This window comes from Nicotiana attenuata, chromosome 3 (genome assembly GCF_001879085.1).
Source record: "Nicotiana attenuata strain UT chromosome 3, NIATTr2, whole genome shotgun sequence".
NCBI lineage: Eukaryota > Viridiplantae > Streptophyta > Magnoliopsida > Solanales > Solanaceae > Nicotiana > Nicotiana attenuata.
Window position 1 is genome coordinate 23,804,050 of NC_031991.1, and position 18,324 is coordinate 23,822,373.

Genomic DNA, 18,324 nt, shown 5'->3' on the forward strand with positions numbered 1-18,324 from the left:
GAGACAGAGAAGATGGTTAGAGTTACTTAAGGACTACGACATCGACATTCTCTATCACCCGGGAAAGGCTAATGTTGTAGCGAATGCTCTTAGTCGGAAATCTATGGGGAGCTTAGCTCATATGGAGGCAAACCAAAGACTGTTGGCAAGGGAGGTTCATCAGCTGGCTAATTTGGGAGTTCGCTTGGCGGGTTCTAGTGAAGGAGGGGTAATTGTGCAAAATAGAGCCGAATGGTCGCTCGTATCGGAGGTGAAAGAAAAGCAATTCAGTGATCCATTGCTAGCACAACTGAAAGAAGGGATTCATAGTCATAAGACCACAGCTTTTTCCTTAGGCATGAATGATGGTGCCCTACGGTACCAAGACCGCCTATGTGTTCCAGATATCGACGGTCTTCGGGAAAGGATCATGGCAGAAGCTCACACATCCAGGTATTCCGTGCACCCAGGTTCTACGAAAATGTATCATGATCTCAAGGAGATTTATTGGTGGAACAACATGAAGAGGGATGTGGCGGACTTTGTGGCAAAATGTCCGAATTGTCAGCAAGTGAAGGCCGAACATCAAAGGCCCGGTGGATTGGCTCAAAGCATAGAAATTCCGATGTGGAAATGGGAAATGATTAACATGGACTTTGTGGTAGGGTTGCCGCGCACTCCACGCAAGTTTGACTCAATTTGGGTAATCGTGGATCGACTCACGAAATCATCGCACTTCTTGCCAGTCAAAGCTACCAACATAGCGGAACAGTATGCTCAGTTGTATATCAAGGAAATAGTCAGGTTACATGGCACACCAGTCTCAATCATATCAGATCGAGGGGCTCAGTTCACACTTTTGGAAGAAGTTTCAGCAAGGTTTGGGTACGCAGGTAAATCTTAGCACAGCTTTTTACCCTCAAACTGACGGGCAAGCAGAGCGGACTATTCAGACGCTTGAGGATATGTTGCGTGCTTGTACTCTTGATTTCAAAGGTAGTTGGGATGACCATTTACCGCTCATAGAATTTGCCTACAACAACAGCTTCTATGCTAGCATCCAGATGGCACCATTTGAGGCGTTGTATGGTAGGAGATGCAGGTCTCCCATTGGGTGGTTCGAGGTTGGAGAAACGGAATTGATAGGGACGGACCTCGTGTATCAGGCCATGGAAAAGGTCAAGATTATTAAGGAAAGGTTGAAAACTGCTCAAAGTCGCCAAAAGTCTTACTTGGATGTCCGTCGCAGAGATTTGGAGTTCAAGGAAGATGATTGGGTATTTTTGAAGGTTTCCCCTATGAAGGGTATCATGCGGTTTGGGAAAAAAGGAAAGTTGAGACCGAGGTATGTCGGACCACACAGAATTATTTAGAGGATTGGTCAGGTGGCATACAAGCTCGATCTGCCACCCGAAATGTCATTGGTACATCCAGTCTTTCATGTGTCTATGTTGAGGAAGGTAGTGGGAGACCTGTCCACTATTGTGCCAGTTGAGACTGTTGAAGTCAATGAAGAACTGTCGTATGAAGAAGTTCCAGTTGCCATTCTTGATAGGCAAGTTCGAAAATTGCGAAATAAGGAAATTGCATCCGTGAAAGTGTTATGGCGGAACTAGCAAGTTGAGGAAGCCACTTGGGAAGCCGAGGATGAAATGAAAAAGAAGTACCCGCATTTGTTTGAATAGTCATGTAATAGCTTTTATGCATTTGATTCCTACAAACTCTTATCTTGTAATTTAATCAATGAAAAACTGTCCCATTTTGGTTATATATGTTGCCTATATGGCCATGGTTGGTGTTGTACAAGTCATGTTATGATGTGCAACATGTATATGCTGTTAGGATGTGATTCTGAGGCTCACTGACAGGTGGATAGGCCTAGATACAAAGGAAACTCTGGCAAAATTTTTAGAAATTTAGGGAGTTAGCCAAATTTGGAGACTACTACCAGATTTTAGGTTGTAAAAGGCAGAAGATTGCATAAAGAACTCCTAATAAGTGACCCTTGATCCTCATTCGAGGACGAATGATTTTAAGTGGGGGAGGATGTAAGGCCCCGTGAAAACTTGTACTCAAAACTTAAAAGCTCGTAGTGCCAAATTACAAATATGTGTTAGGAATGTGTAAAATTCTACGAGACGAGCCTGTGAGCCGCGGTTTGGACCCTTTGTACTGATCTAAGCATTTAAAAATCAAGAATCAATGTTTTCCAGAAAAGTGCTATTATGCGGTCTAGAATGCGATCGCAAATCAAGTATGCGGACCGCATTTCTATCGCAAAGTGAGTCAAGTGTGTTAGTCAAATTTGAGGTCAAAATGCGGTCCATTATTCGATCGCATAACTGATATGCGGACCGCATAGTCATCGCATAATTATCTTGGAATTTTGTAAAGGGCAGTTCTGCGGTGCATTATGCGACCGCAGAACGGGTATGCAGACCGCATTTCTGCCGCAAACCCAGACAGAATGATTAGATTTTGGGAGCACTTTTGCGGTCCATTCTGCGGGCCGCATTTCCACTTTGCGATCGCAAATGCGATCGCAAACCTGACTCGGGGCTCCAATTCTCTAATTTTTAAACCCGACGCCCTATCGATATATTTGGTATTATAGCTCATTTTAAGCATATCTTCTGAGGCTTTTAGAGAGAGAGAGAGGTTCTTAGAGAGGGAAAGTGTCTCCCATTAAATTACTCCTTGAGCCTTGCTAAAACATTGAAGAAGATCAAGTGAAGACACCTAAATTTTCATTCCCAAGAGGTAAGATTCATCACCTCAGCTCTTATTTCTATAACTTAGCTATAAGGGGTCAGTAGTGAAGTAACTTATGAGTATAAGAATGAAATTCTTGCATGCATATCACAGCATAGGATGTTGGAAGGTAGAAAACTAAAAAGAGTGCAATTGGGGGTATAAAATGATAGAAATTCCTCACAAAAAGGGCCTAAGATCACAATGCACCTTTAGTGTTTGATGATATGCTCGAACCAAGCTAGAATCTCAATTTCCTCTCTAATTCTCAGTTCCATTTGTAATTCTTACACGATAGATCGAAGTGCCAAGAGTTTCGGAATTTTGTAAGGATTAAGGAAAGCTATATTGAGGTATGTATGGCTAAAACCCCCTTTTATTAGAAATTGAGCTCCGTTGGCGTTTACGCATGTGTGGTAAGGCTAGAATTGGTTGATGTATTGATTGTATTTCACATTAATTGATTTGCAAATATATATATGTAAATAAAGGATGTGTCTCAATGTGAATAATATTCCTTTCTTGATATTTAGAGAAGTGTGAAGAATACGAATCATGTGTTGAAATGCATAGGCTATAAGCCGAGATTAAAACTGGAATTATCATGTTAATTATGTGAAAACTTACCTATGTTTGTAACTTCAATTGCTTGTGCGTACCTATGGCCATAAAATTGCAAGATGGACATTGGAATTGGAATGATGTGATAGCTGTGGCCCTAAGTGCCAATGAATTGATGTGATCTAAGTGAATTAAAGATACCAATGAGATGATTAATGAGAAAGGAACAACGCCTAGGTAAGGCGGCCTAGCCGATCGTGCCGTGACCAGACACCATGCTGCACACATGGTGGTGATGTGCAAATATTGAATTCCGGAAAAAGGGAAATGAAATGGTGATCGAGGTATATGTCTCAAATGAGGCGACCTAGCCGATCGGGTCGTGATCGGACTCCGCTCAAGATAGCGGTGGTATTAAGAACAGTGATGAGCATATGAAAGAAATGCCCCAAACTAAGTTATGGAAATTGTGTGGAAGATGATATGATTCATTTATGTGACGATGTGGTGTCCGGTTAAAACCTTTGATTTACTCTTGTGATTTCTTTGTTCTTGCTTGGTAGGTCTTTCTAGTAAAATGGTGTTTAGTTATACATACTAGTACTATTCCATGGTACTAACGTCCCTTTTGCCGGGGGTGCTACATTTTTTAAATGAATGTAGGTGGCTCCATTTTGGATAGTGCCGATCGCGCATAGCAGGTTACCTTCTCCTCAAAGTCTTGGTCAGCCCCTTCCTCCTTCAAGGGGTGGTATTGTTTATCTTTTGTTGTTGTGGATTTCCATTTTGAGGTATAGCCGGGGCCTTGTTGCCGGCATTGTCGTACTCATCTTTTGTATCCTTAGGGGCTCCATTGACATATGTGTGGGTCATGTATGGGTGTTGTGGGTCTCATGAACTATGTTGTAATTATAAACTCCTACTTTCTATAAATTGTGACTTTATGAGAATCTCGAAAATTAACTTTAACCACGGTTTAAGCCTGAAAATATATAAAATGAATTAACATGGTTGAATGTATCACCTTTTCCCTGCTTAAATAAAAAGAGCATGGCTATCTTATTCATGGAGAGTGGGGTAGGAAGTGTGTGATAAGGCTTGCTCGGTTGGGTCCACTCGATCGAGCGCCGGTCGCGCCTCCCGAGGTTGGGACGTGACAAGTTACACATACCGAGCCTTATAAGGCCGGACAACTATTTTACTTACTATATTGAGAGAGTTGAGACGGTATCAGCAGGTAAGTAGATCTTCAGATTATCTTTGACTCCCACTTACTTTCAGTTATTATATTATCAGTTCAGTTTCAGCTTTCAGTTATTTTGTTTCCTTACATACTTGGTATATTATTTCGTACTAACGTCCCTTTTGCCGAGGACGCTGCATTTTATGCCTACAGGTCCTGATTGACAGCTGGATAGACCCTCCCAGCAGACAGAGTCAAACACCAGCTTGGTTGGTAAGCTCCACTTTCTCAGAGTTACCAGGTTTAGACCTTGGAGTCTATTTTATATATACAGGTTTGATAGTTAGGTTGAGGCCCTACCCCGATCATGGTACAGTTCAGTTATCTCTAGAGGCTTGTAGATGAGTCCTGTATATTTTGTATATAAGTAGATGTTCATAGCGGCTTCTTCGGCCTGCACATTTATATATATCAGCTTTTAGGTCAGTTTACCCCATAGATGAGAGAGGCTTTATTTTTGGACGATTCAAAATATGGCCTCATCGGCCTAAGTTAAGGGTTACCCCTCCAAAGTTAACAGTTACAAAGTGGTACGATGGGGCCGAGTATGGCACCGGGTGTCGGCCACGCCTCTTCACGTTTGGGACGTGACAAACTTTGCATCGGAGCAGTTCTGTCCTATGGAATCTACAAGCTGTGTCTAGTAGAGACTTGTTTATAGATGTGTTGTGCACCACATTATTTAAACAGGAAGCTACAAGGCATTTAGGAGTATGTTACCCTTCTTTTAAATCAATATCATGGTATAATACAACAACAGGTAAGGGCATTAGTAGAGAGAGACGTCTTGACGACGTGGTCCGTTTTGAGGCCCTATTAGATCATGCATACCAGATGGTGCACTCTAGAATAGTACAGTAGATATGAATACTAGAACATTAAAAAAAATCAGAAGACATGTAGTGGCATCCTAGATGGGATAAATATTTACTTTATTATGACTCCCGCTCCTAGTAAAAAGAGAATAGTAGGCGAACCGAAGAGCCAGTGAGATGAAGCAAGGGGAGATAAAAGTGAAAGAATATTTTATTGAAGTTTTTAGAATAAGGTTAGTAGGAGAATAAGAAGAGAGTAAATGGAGCATTACGAGTAAGAAGTAATAAAAGGCTGGTAACAGTAAATCATAATATGACAGGATAACATAGTCTATAGTCAAGTAAAGGAAAAGACAAGAGGTGACATGCCTTGATGCTATAAAAGAGTATAAGCCCTAAAGTCATATCCTCATTTCGAGAAAATAAGTTGGCGACTCCAACGTAATTACCAGAAGGCTAAGTTAGACCCCCTGGAGTAATAAAAATCAACATAGGCTAGTTAACAAGAAAAAACAATCGAACATGATTTAGGGACCAAAGGATTCAATAATAGTCAGCATCCTAAGAATTTCAGGAATCATGTTTCGGAAATGATAGAATGGACGGAAGAATAACCTTTAAAGTTCATTCATGAAGATGCTTCCCTAAAGCAAGCAATGTGAGCAGATTATGCTTAAGGGACTAAGTGTGCCAGTTACGCTAGGTGTCACCTTCGCGCGTAAGAAATTCAGTTATCCCTGGTATAGAGGGTTACCGCAAGGTGAGTAATAGTCAGTGAAGGTGTGAAAAGATGCCAAAGATGAAGAGGTAACTATAGACTAGTAAAGGAAGAATGCGGTAAAAAGGCGAAAAGGGTGAGATTGCATTTATTCAGATCCAACATATACGTTATTACTCCAAAACATTATACGAGCATGATGGCGTGGAGATGCAGTAAGGGTTTCCCTCCCAAGATGTAATTGATAAATAAGTGCGAACGAACACTTGATACATAAGGAGCCAGTGCGAGAGGTAAGATAAGACAAAGGAAACAAACCAAGAGAGATTACGCGGAATATATATATATGAGAATGGACCAATGAGTAGTTAGTAGTAGATTCAAGAAGAGCCTGTTATGGCTAGACAAGAGGATATAGATAAATCAGCAGATCGTGTAAGATAAACATGGTGAACCCTAGCATAGGGAATCCAGTCTCACAGATACGACATCGTAATCGTTGAGAAATATTTAGATAGGAGTTGAGGTAGTTATAGTTGCCGTAAAAGTTTTATGGAAATAAAAGAGAGTGCCACGGGGGAGACAAAAAAAATTGAGCTCAAAGGTAACCCTACAAGAACAAAGGAACGGAGGTATGTAACTAAGGATATTTATAGGTGAGTAAGAACATCAAAAATTCCGTCAGGTATATAATGTGATAAGCTCACAACTTTACAAGAGTCGGAGAGTCTTCCCTAACTGCTACAATGAAAGACTAGCTGAGAAAATAAGGAAGAAAGCTTCAAATTAAGCATAGTGACCTAAATAAATAATGGTCTTGTAACAACTGTCTCACTACAACATCATATGCACTGTATAAGAAAGTGGTACCTATTGTGACTAAGGAACGGGAAGTAAAATCCAATATAATATTCAAGATCATATGTGTTTCACAAAATTCCAATATATGTGGACACTTAAGCCAAGTATTCATGCAAGAAGTGGCAGATCGACCAAGAAATTTAATTGCCTACATTTAACGAAAGTTGAGAAGGCACAAAAGGAATTATTCGATCTATGACCCAGAGTTACTTAAGTTATGAGCACACTTAATATTTCGGAGTGTTATCCATGCAGCATATATATTGACAATGATACAGCTATATGGGACTCCAGTATAAGTTAAAAGAAAGAATTGAGTCCACATCACAGACAAAAGCTTAAATTGCTAGAAGGTTATATCATTGATGTTCCATAGCGTCCATGAGGGATAAAGTAATAACTAATACCCTGAGCCGCAGATCAAAAGATAAAGTAGGCCTACTTAAAAGCTGAGATAGAAGAGGAAACTAGAGAGTCACATCAACTAAGTGAATTAGAAGTCTGATTATTAGACCCGATGAGTATAGAAATCGTGATTTAGAACATTGTAGAATTACTCTAAATATCGGAGGTACAAAAGAGATAGTACAATGGCCATATTCTATAATGGCTCTACGATAAATCTAGTTAGAGCAGTACCAACCTCATAAGAAGTCAGTATGAAGCCTTCGCCGGATTGTGTATGCACATGATGTGCAAGTATTATAGTAGAGCTTTAAGGTGTGGATGTGAATTCCACCTATGTGAAAGGGAGGTTATGAAAGATATAGAAGATACGATGCAAGATTTAAAGCTAAGTAAGGTACATGTAAAGAAGGTACAAGATGCCTAAGTACAGAAGGTTACGAATAATCCAGATATCAGAGGGCTTCAAGCGTCATAATTTTGTATCAAGAAATGATAGTGTTGTCTTCAGTGGTATATCTGCCAGCCTATGGTTTCCAGGTACAGAGATGTCTAGTTAAGAGAATAAAGAAGAGTTATAGATGATATGATGTCTCTCTTGAGTTCCATAATAATATAATAAAATCTATGGTGCTAGTAAGTTAAAGGAAGGTTACGAGTAGTATAAATAGATATATGTAGGTTGCAAGATAAATTATAGTAGAACGAGAAGGTTTTAAGTAGACAAGAGTAAGGATAAGAAAAGGTGAGCGAGAATAGGTAAGTCCTCGGGAGTAAACCCCTCACAATAAGAGAGTTGATGGTTTCCATAAGTTATAAAAAGCTCAATATAGCATGAGTGAACTCAGAGGAGTTTAAGACTAGGAGAATTTAAAAGAGATGGAATACTGCCCTAGTGGTAGAATATGGGTGTATTTGTGATAGATAAGAGGATGGCATTTTTGCCTTTGATTCGGTAATGATTCAAAGCGATTTCATGAATTGTACAGGATTAAAATACCCCCATAAGGTGAATCACGTTGGGATGCTATAAAATACGGCTATTGAAGTATAGTATTGACCCTATGTGGATCAAGCAAATAACTCCAGATGTTCCCGGATGAGACGTGAGCCCTAATGACAATATATTACATAAGAGGTTTAAGTGATCATTGGTAGATAATAGATCAACAGTAAGGTGAATCAACAATGGATGGATGAATGTTCCAATGTGTGAGACGGGATTAGGCTGTTATTCTTAAGATGAATAGTAATGAGAAAGCATTAATGGCTTAAATTTATACATATAGGATAAGCAGTGAGAGAGTAACCTAGAGTTGGGTAGAAGACCTTGGCCATAATAAATCAACGTAAGTGTTGTGGTATAGTATAAGCTACCTAGATATAGTAAAGCCATAAGCATAGCTAACCAAGGCTACAAAACAAGATATAGCAATAGTTGTAAATTCGACAAAGCACCTAGCAAAAAACGTTCAGTACACCTATAGATTCCCAGAGGGACAACTTGTCATAGTTCTGCATATGTTCACAAAGTGAGGCCTAGAGATTGGCTAAATGTGAAAGAAAAAGGAGAGAATAGTCACATAAGCGCACATACAAGGACAGAGTCATACAGGCTGCATGACATAAGATAGCAACAATTACGATATTGGAAGAATTCTGACCACAAGTCGTGGTGTGAGAAAGAGGCCTAAAGGGGGGAATGCCCTGGCCTTTGGATTTATTCACAAAACAATTGCCTAGAAGAAAAGGGCAGCAGTAAAATATCTGTAAGAGCTATAGTGAGATTGATAAGCGCAAAAGTCAACATTCAAGGACGAACGTTCCAGGGGGGGGGGGGATGATGTTACACCCCATATCTTCTTACAAAAGAGTATTCGTAAGTCAATTGATGTAAGCTCAGAAATGAGATCATCTTTGAGAGTACATAAAGTAAGTTAATCATTTTACCTTGGAGTTTACAAATCATTAAGATCATGGATAAAAAGTACCAAGAGGATTGAAAGGCTAAGAAGCTAAACAAATTGAAGAAAATAAGTTTCGTCGAATATCGACAAGTTGCGAATGTTATGACGTGTACTTTTGTGATGAGAATATGTTTGCTTAAAAATTTAAGGAGGTTATTTTATTAGTTATTTTAGCCGTATGATAGTCGTGTGTTATGTTTTTTTTCAGTCAAGAAGGTTGTGGAACAAAAGTTGCCAACGGTTATCACACGTTACATTCATAAATGTGCGGAAAATTAGGTCAAATGTTCGTGCGATTTTTCCCAATTTATTTCAGATTATGGGGTGATCTACTGCAAAATTGAATCTATGAGTGTAGTTTCAAACGCATTAAATTGTTCACCGATATGACGTCGGAGTAGAGAGATATTCGCATTTTCGCGAGACTGCGCCAAGTAGCTCTTTATGTGACCCACAATGGCGGTTGAGATATATTGATATGGCCGAGTGCCTATGAGCAGGCCTACTACAGCAGGGCAGTTACGCATACCAAGCTTTATAAGGCCGGACAACTATTTTACTTACTATATTGAGAGAGTTGAGTCAGTATCAACAGGTAAGCAGATCTTCAGATTATCTTTGACTCCCAGTTACTTTCAATTATTATATTATCAATGCTTTTCGTTATTCTGTTGCCTTAAATACTCAGTACATTATTTTGCACTGACGTCCTTTTTGCTGGAGATGCTGTATTTTATTCCTGCAGAACCTGATTGATAGTTGGACAGACCCTCCCAGCAGATAGAGTCAAACATCAGCTTTGTTGGTAAGCTCCACTTCCTTGGAGTTACCAGGTCTAGATGAGTTCATTTTATATATACAGGTTTGATGGGTAGGTCGAGGCCCTGTCCCGACCATGGTACAATTCTGTTATCTCTAGAGGCTTGTAGACGATTCCTGTATATTTTGTATATCAGTTGATCTTCATTGCAGCTTCGTCGGCCTGCATAGTTATATATATCAGCTTTTGGGTAAATTTACCCCACAGATGAGAGATGAGTTATTTTCAGACGATTCATAATGTGGCCTCATCGGCCTAAGTTGAGGGTTATCCCTCTAGAGTTCACAGTTACAGAGTGGTATGCTCGGGCCGAGTATGGCACCAGGTGCCAGCCATGCGTCATCAGGTTAGGGGCATGACACTTCCGAACCCGAACCAACTAACCTGGTAAGTCATATACAACTATAACGCACATAAGGAGAAGAAAATGGGGGAACGGGGCTACAACTCTGGAAATGACCGACCGGGTTGTTACAAGATGAAGATTTAAGTCAAATTGGGTGTCTATGGAGGACTCTAACCCTCATTCGTGGACGAATGATCTTAAGCGGGGGGAGAATATAAGACCCTGTTAAAATTTCCTAATGATTTTAAGATATTAAAGTGTGAAAGCAGTATTCGGGAACAACGCCATTTCTTCAAGCATAAGTGGTATCACACTAAGAGAATAAGCTCCAAATTCAGTTTTGATTAAAGCATTAGATCCGTATTGAAATTTCAGAGCCAAAGCAAAAAGAATCGTCGAATTCGGACATCGTATGAGAGAGTTATGCCCATTTCCGTGTCGAGAAAGATCTCCCGTCGCGAGCGTCCAGGGTAGTGTGGGGCGCTAGCCCTGGCACTGGGATTTTTGAGGTTCTAGAAATTGGGCCACAGGTAGCGCTCCACGCCACCTGCAGCGCTCAAATATCTCTATAAACGAGGGGTTCATTTTCCGCATTCCTCTAGGCCTAATTTTGGGGTGTTTCCTCCACTCTCTCTAGACCTCCAATTCCTACCATCTCCAAGGTGAGTAATCCCTACTAATTTGGTGTTTCATTTCATCATTTCCACTCTATAACTAACTCAATCCACCATGAAATTCTTAGATCTTCAAGAAATTTCTTCAAGAACTCAAAAGAGGGTTTTGTAAGATTTCTTCCAAAATATAATACTACACCCTTACACTTACATGCATGGATTTATTATTGGAATGTAAGTATGAATTAAGTATTGGAACTTATTGTGATTATAAGCCATAAGTTCCTTATTTAAATACATAACTATTGTAGAGATTTAAAGGTGATTATTTGATGGAAATTTGTTTGTTGGGTGTGGATGGATGCTCAGGCATTTGATGTTGGAAGTTATAAATTGTTTAAGAATGACGGTGGGATAAATTATTGGTAAATGGCGGTAGTTGGATGAACTAATTCTATGGTTAAGAGACATAGAGATTTATGCATACTAGGTGTTTGATAAAGTGCCTAAATGGCCTAAATTATGAAATTTGTTACTAATATTGGTCCCATTGGATGTTGTTATTGTTGATTAAAGTTTCTTAGTATAGTGGATCATTGTAATATCACTAAGGGGTGAATTTGAGGTATGTTGGCTAAACTTTCTCTGTTGATTGAATTCCATGATATTCCATAAGTTTTAAGTATGGTTGGCCCAGGTTCCTAATTCTCATGTTCCGAGTCATTCCCTATAAATTCGATTATTCCAAGTAAGCAAAGTGTCGAGAGATGTATGTATTGAAAATGTGTTCCAATTACTCCTATCTCATCACGATCTTCTTCGGGAATATGTTCAAGTATGGTTTATGTGTCAAGAGTTATAACCTCAATTCATATTTCAAATAAAAGTCCATTATGCATAACTTGGAAAGAATTCTCAATGTGTCTAGAATTCCTACTGCTCATATATATACTTAAGGCTTTGATTTCAAAAGCTCTTATTGTTGATAATCTATAAAGATGCTTGAACGTGAATGAAGTGAGTTGGAGATATAAAGTGTGGCCAGCGTAACAAGAATGAAAGTTATACTTGTGGCTAGGGGTGCCAATAAAATGAGATGATGTGAGAAGAAATATGAAATGAGCCTTGACTCAACTGTTCCAAAATTACTTCAAAAATATAATTACCTAAAAGCTTATGTACTCAAGTCATGCCCATAAGTGGTTGTTTTAACTAATGCTTTGATTCGTATGTATTTCCAATTTGTTTTGAGTTCTTACATATACATGAGTTGAAATTGGGTATTTCCCTTTTTGGGAAAAAGTGTTTGAAGAATAAATGGTGTGTTGCTTGTTTATGATTTTAACTTCCGCTTCGATTGCCAATTATTTTACTCCATTTCTTGGAAAGAAATCTGTTGTGTTTAAAGTCTTCATTTCTAATGAATTTAAAGTTACGATTTTATGAATACTCTATATGTTGGTATTTATGATGATGATTCATTAAAGGAAAGATATGAAAGTGTGGAATGTAAAATACGGCCATTGTGCCATGAAAAAAGAATCATATCAAAGGCCAAAAGAGCCAGGGAAATATTAATGTTATAATTGGTTGAAAGTGCTAATGAAGTTATTTATCATGTGAAAGGTTATGAGGTGAATGTATTTGTATTTCTTTTTCCTTTTTGTGCAAAATAAAAATGTTTTTGGGAGTATCGTTAGTCACCGAGGAAGGGTGGATCGTAAGGCCCATACCCGAAACTACACGTGCCGGTGTAGGAATGGATTGTAATTATTCCCCTTATTTGGATGAGAATGAAATATTGATGTGATTATTCCCATTAATTGGGATGAGATTGATAATACATGTGAATTGGAGAAGTCAACCCACAAGGCATATGTGGGAAGGCAGCCTAGTTGATCGGGTGGAGATCGGATGCCATGTTGCGCACATGTGCATTACATGTCAAAACATATTGTTCGTGGGGAGATGGCCTAGCCGATCGGGCGTGATCGAACTCCGTGCTAAAAACACGATGGTATATTGGTGCTAATGGTCTCCCAACCAAAAATAATATTATTTTCGTATTTTGAAAATTGTTATATTTTAACTGGGCATTTGGGTATTGTTGATTGTGTCTTGTTGTCTCTAAGGTTTTCCCTTTCTTATATTGATATTTTATTTTGAAAAAGGACATTTAGTCATACATACTAGTGCTATTCGACGGTACTAATATCCCTTTTGCCGGGGCGCTGCATCTTTAATGGATGCAGATGGTTCCACAAGAGGCGGCACTGATCAGTGATAGCGGTACACTCTCTTCCCAACTGACTTGGTGAGCCCCAATTTATTTCGGGGTCATGTATCTTCTATTCCTCATGTATTGTGTTTGAGGTATAGCCGGAGCCTTGTTGCCAGCACTTCCACAGTACTCTTCTGTTGTACTTAGAGGATTCGTATAGAGGTTGTGGGAGAGTTTGATGTTGGGAATTGAATTTGAAATGTTGGTATTTGGCAAACATGTTTTTCATAATATCCATAATTTCGAAATATTTTAGAAATTATGAATGAAGCTGCTAATGGAAATGAAATAAGAGTTGTTAATGAAATATTTTTAGTGTTTGATTAATGGAGTAGATATCCTCTTTATTCATGGATGAGTTTGGGTAGAAGGAAATCTAACAGGCTTGCTCGACCGAGTTCACTCGGTTGGGCACCGGTCGCACTCCTCGCGTTTGGGGCATGACAGAAACGACCTCTAGCTTGGCGGGAAATGCATAGAAACGGGCTGGACCACCGCATGAATGACCTCCCCATCTAGCGCGGCCTCGTGCTAACTGTGCCTCACCCCTAGCTGGCTATGCGGGTGGTATAACTGCTGATGCTGAAATTATAGGCTGAGAGCTCTGTTGTAGAGCCTTACCCAATAGTCTGGGGAAATCTCTCTTGAGATGACTCAAGTCCCCGCACTTAAAATAACCTCTCCTCTGACGGAGTTACTGTCCCTAAAAATCTGAATAAACACCTGTGGAACCCTATACGGATGGAGTCGAACTTTGTTCTGGTAGCGCACTGATCGATGACTGAGCTAGGCGAGCACTGTAGGAATAGTGGCTAACTAAAGAACCACAAGGGACATGACGAGCTGTCTGAACGGGTCTAGAAGGACAACCTCCACTAACCTAGCATCCGCCGAAACCTCTCGAGCCACATTATAAAGTAAACAATAGTTGAGGCCGTCAATGAACCTCCTGATCTTCTTCCTCTTAGTTGGAACCAACCATACATCATGAAAAACCAAATATGCAAACCTCATCTCATATTGGGTCATGGTCATACCCTCCTAGCGTAACTGCTCAAACTCCCTATGCAACTCCTCTCTGCGAGTCGGTAGGACAAACTTCTCTAAGAAAAGAACTGAGAACTCATGCCATGTAAGTGGTGCTGCGTTAGCTGACTTGCTTAAATCATAAGCCTGCCACCATCTGTAGGCTACCCCTATCAGCTAAAAGATAGTTAATGCAACTCCACTGTGTCCAAAATATCCGCGGTGCGAAGAATCCATTAACAACGGTCTAGAAAATCCTGAGCATCCTCTTACTCTCCTCCGCTGAACTCTGGAGGCTTAAGAATCCCAAACTGCTCCAACCTCTTCTGTTCCTCATCACTCAAGGTGGACCAACCTAGGCTCGAGCAGCAATCAGCTAAAGTGGTTACACCCCCGGTGTCTGATGACCCTGAGCTAGGAGCTCTGGAGTACGGGCGGCGAGAGTCTGGCACCTACCCCTTTTTGTGAGGTAGCTGGTGCAACTAGAATCGAAAGCGTCTGAGCCAGGCTCGTGCACACAGTCAAAATCTATGCCAAGGCCTCCTGAAGGCAAGGAATAATAATGAGTACTGCCAGTGCATGAGCTGGTCCCAGCGACTCAATGGTAGTGGGAATCTGCTCCACAGTTGGAGGAATTGGTGGCTCTATAGATGCAGCTCATGCTGTAGTGCGAGCCCCACCTCAGCTTCTACCACGACCCCGACCTTTTGCGGCCCTAACTGGTGGTACTGGTGCCCGTTCGCCTGATCGGGCTGACGTGTCCACACTATCTGAGAGAGAATAAAAAAAATCAAGGTTCAAACTTTGGAATTAACAAATCCACGCGACAAGAATGCAAGAAAGTGATATTTTTTTCTAACAGTTATGTAGCCTCTCAATGATAAGTACAGACGTCTCTATACTGATCCGCAAGACTCCGCTAAACATGCTCATGACCGATAATAGCTACGAACGAAGGGCTCTGATACCAACTTGTCACGACCCTAAATCCCAACCTATCATGATGGCGTCTAACATAGTTGCTAGGCAAGCCGAATATAGCCATAATGAACAAAGATAGCAGAAGTGATAGACTTAATATAAGTCTAAAACTTTAACATAACATACTAATACCAATACATGATAAATCACACAGAAATTGTAAATATAGAGTCATGAGCTCTAAGACGGAAAGAAAATACAACTCTAAAAGTTGAATAGCAACACTATCTGAAATAAGGACAACAATACAATATGGAAAGAGACGTCAAGACTGCAGTCGAGTAAGTAGCTCTACCTAATCTCTTGATGATCAACTCAGCTAGGAAATTCCGCTATCGGTGATTGAGTCTAACACTCGGATCTACACGATTAAGTGTAGAGTATAACATGAGTACAACCGACCCCATGTTCTTATCAAGTATCATAACTAACCTCGGCAAGGTAAAAATAGCAAGAATTGCAAGTGATACTTTCTAAAACCTGTACAGTTCATAAATTTAACAACTATAAAACAGTAATACGATCAAATCATGAAACCACAGATAAAACCACCTTGGTGCCCACAATTGCTCAGGTACTCTATTCAGTCAATGATCCAACATATAAAGATTATATGCAAGTAAATCAGATAATTAATCATGGAAATTGCAAGTAAAGATGAAATGCAATAACAAAACAACACTCACCAGATTTTCCTCAAAACTTCCAATATAGTACCAAACCAGTGACCGCTTTTCCTCAATCCGCATGTACATTATCAAGAAAGAAACATGAAAGGGTGACCCTAGGGGACAGATCCATATCCACATGCTGCTCGGATAACTCACGTGCTGATTATATCAATATCGGGATCCGCTCGGACAAATCACATGCCAATAATACCAACTGCATGGTCAACTCACGTGACAATAATCACGATCTGCCTCGCGTGGTGACAAGCTACATATCTAGATCATAACACACAGAAAGCAAATATACAAAATTACATGTTCATGATCAATGGTTATCGAGTTTCATACTCCTGAACTGGTATAAATAACATGCTATGGTGTAGGCATATGCAATGTGTGCTATCATATCTAGGTCAGACAATTTCTTCACAAAACAACAGTTTATCATATTCAATCAGGAGAATAAAATCAACATAATCTCAAACATGATACAAATAGCTCACAACAGTGGTACAAATAGAAGAAACATCACAGCATTAAGCGTAGCAGTCAAATCAAAACTTATCATAGCCTAAACACTGCCCCCGAACATAAATTAGTACCCTGGTGCACACATATGGGCTCATCCCCACATATATACTTCAGTCATAGCACGTCTATCATTAATAATTCAGGTAACTAGTGACTCAACCAAGTTTAGGCAAGATACTAACCTCAAGTGTCACGACCCGGAATCCCCACCCTCGGGAGTCGTGATGGCGCCTACTCTTGGAAGCTAGGCAAGCCAAGAACAGCCGCAAACATCATCCTAACTCATTTTACCCATGATTAAACAATTTAAATTATAGATGCACAAGCAATTTAGAATACTGCGATTAATAAAAGATAGCGGAAGTCTGAACTGAAAATATAGCAACAGCGTCTAAACATCAATACAAGCCTCTACCCAGCACCTGGTGTCACAACATTTCACGGACCATCTATGAATGTTAAATACAAAGTCTGAAACAAAATGATAAAACTCTGTCTCGGTACAAGGGAAACAGGGTAGAAAGGGTTAAAAGAGATACCGGGCCTGCGGACGCCTGCAGGACTACCTCGGGATCTCGTGGACTGAAGGACTGCTCCCTGGCCTACTGCTGCGCACCGTAAGCTGCTCCGATACCTGGATCTGTGCAAAAGAGCACAGAGTATAGCATCAGCACAACCGACCCCATGTGCTGGTAAGTGCCTGGCNATATATATACACAATACAACGAAGAGGCAAACAGAAATAGACAATTAAAACTAGGGGAGGGAACATGCTTCAGGGGTAACAGATATAAATAGAACATCAGGAATAATAGAACAGAAATCTACAGTCTAGCTTCTAACGCGAAAATAATAAATAAAGACAATTTTCATGTTCAGCTCATCTTGTTGCAGGCGTGCAACCCGATCCCATTTCATCAAATCGTGGTAGGCGTACCACCCGCTCCCATTTCATAAAATCTTGTGGTAGGCGTACCACCCGCTCCCATTTCATCGATCACTTGTGGTAGGCGTACCACCCGCTACCATTTCATCAATCTTGTGGTAGGCGTACCACCCGCTCCCATTTCATCGATCACTTGTGGTAGTCGTACCACCCGCTCCCATTTCATCAATCTTGTGGTAGGCATACCACCCGCTCCCATTTCAATCCAGCACAACATAACAAAATAATCCCGGCTAGGGGACAACAATATAATAATTTTTCGGCACGGGAACAACAATATAATATCTTCCCGGCAAGGGAACAACAATATAATAACTTCCCGGCAAGGGAACAAAATATCAAATCAAATGTCCCGGCAAGGGGGAGTCAGCTATAACCAATCTTATGCACTTCTACTTGACCCAATTAATACCAATACTCAGTCATAACTAAAGTCCACGGAAATAAACTAAATCCTTGCTCAGTATCGAGAATCATCAATCAAGCTTACATAGCATCCATTAAGAATACAAGAATTATCAATTTAAGACCCACGGTCATGCTCGACACCAACGTATAGATACTCGTTACCATGCCTATACGTCGTACTCGACACACAAAACAAGTAGCAAATAAGACTCAACTCCTAATCCCTCAAGCTAAGGTTAGACCGAACACTTACCTCAAACTTCCACGGCCAATTGAATCCTCAATAACCGCCTTTCCCCTCGAATTCGGCTCCAAATCAATCATATCTATACAATAATGACTTCAATACATCAATAAATGCTAAACAACACGAACCCAATACCTAATTATAGCTTTTTCA

The 18,324-nt window shown here is 40.1% G+C and overlaps 1 pseudogene; it reads left to right on the forward strand.

Annotated features, from left to right (window-relative positions):
• On the forward strand, positions 104 to 15,171 carry LOC109224231 (annotated as a pseudogene).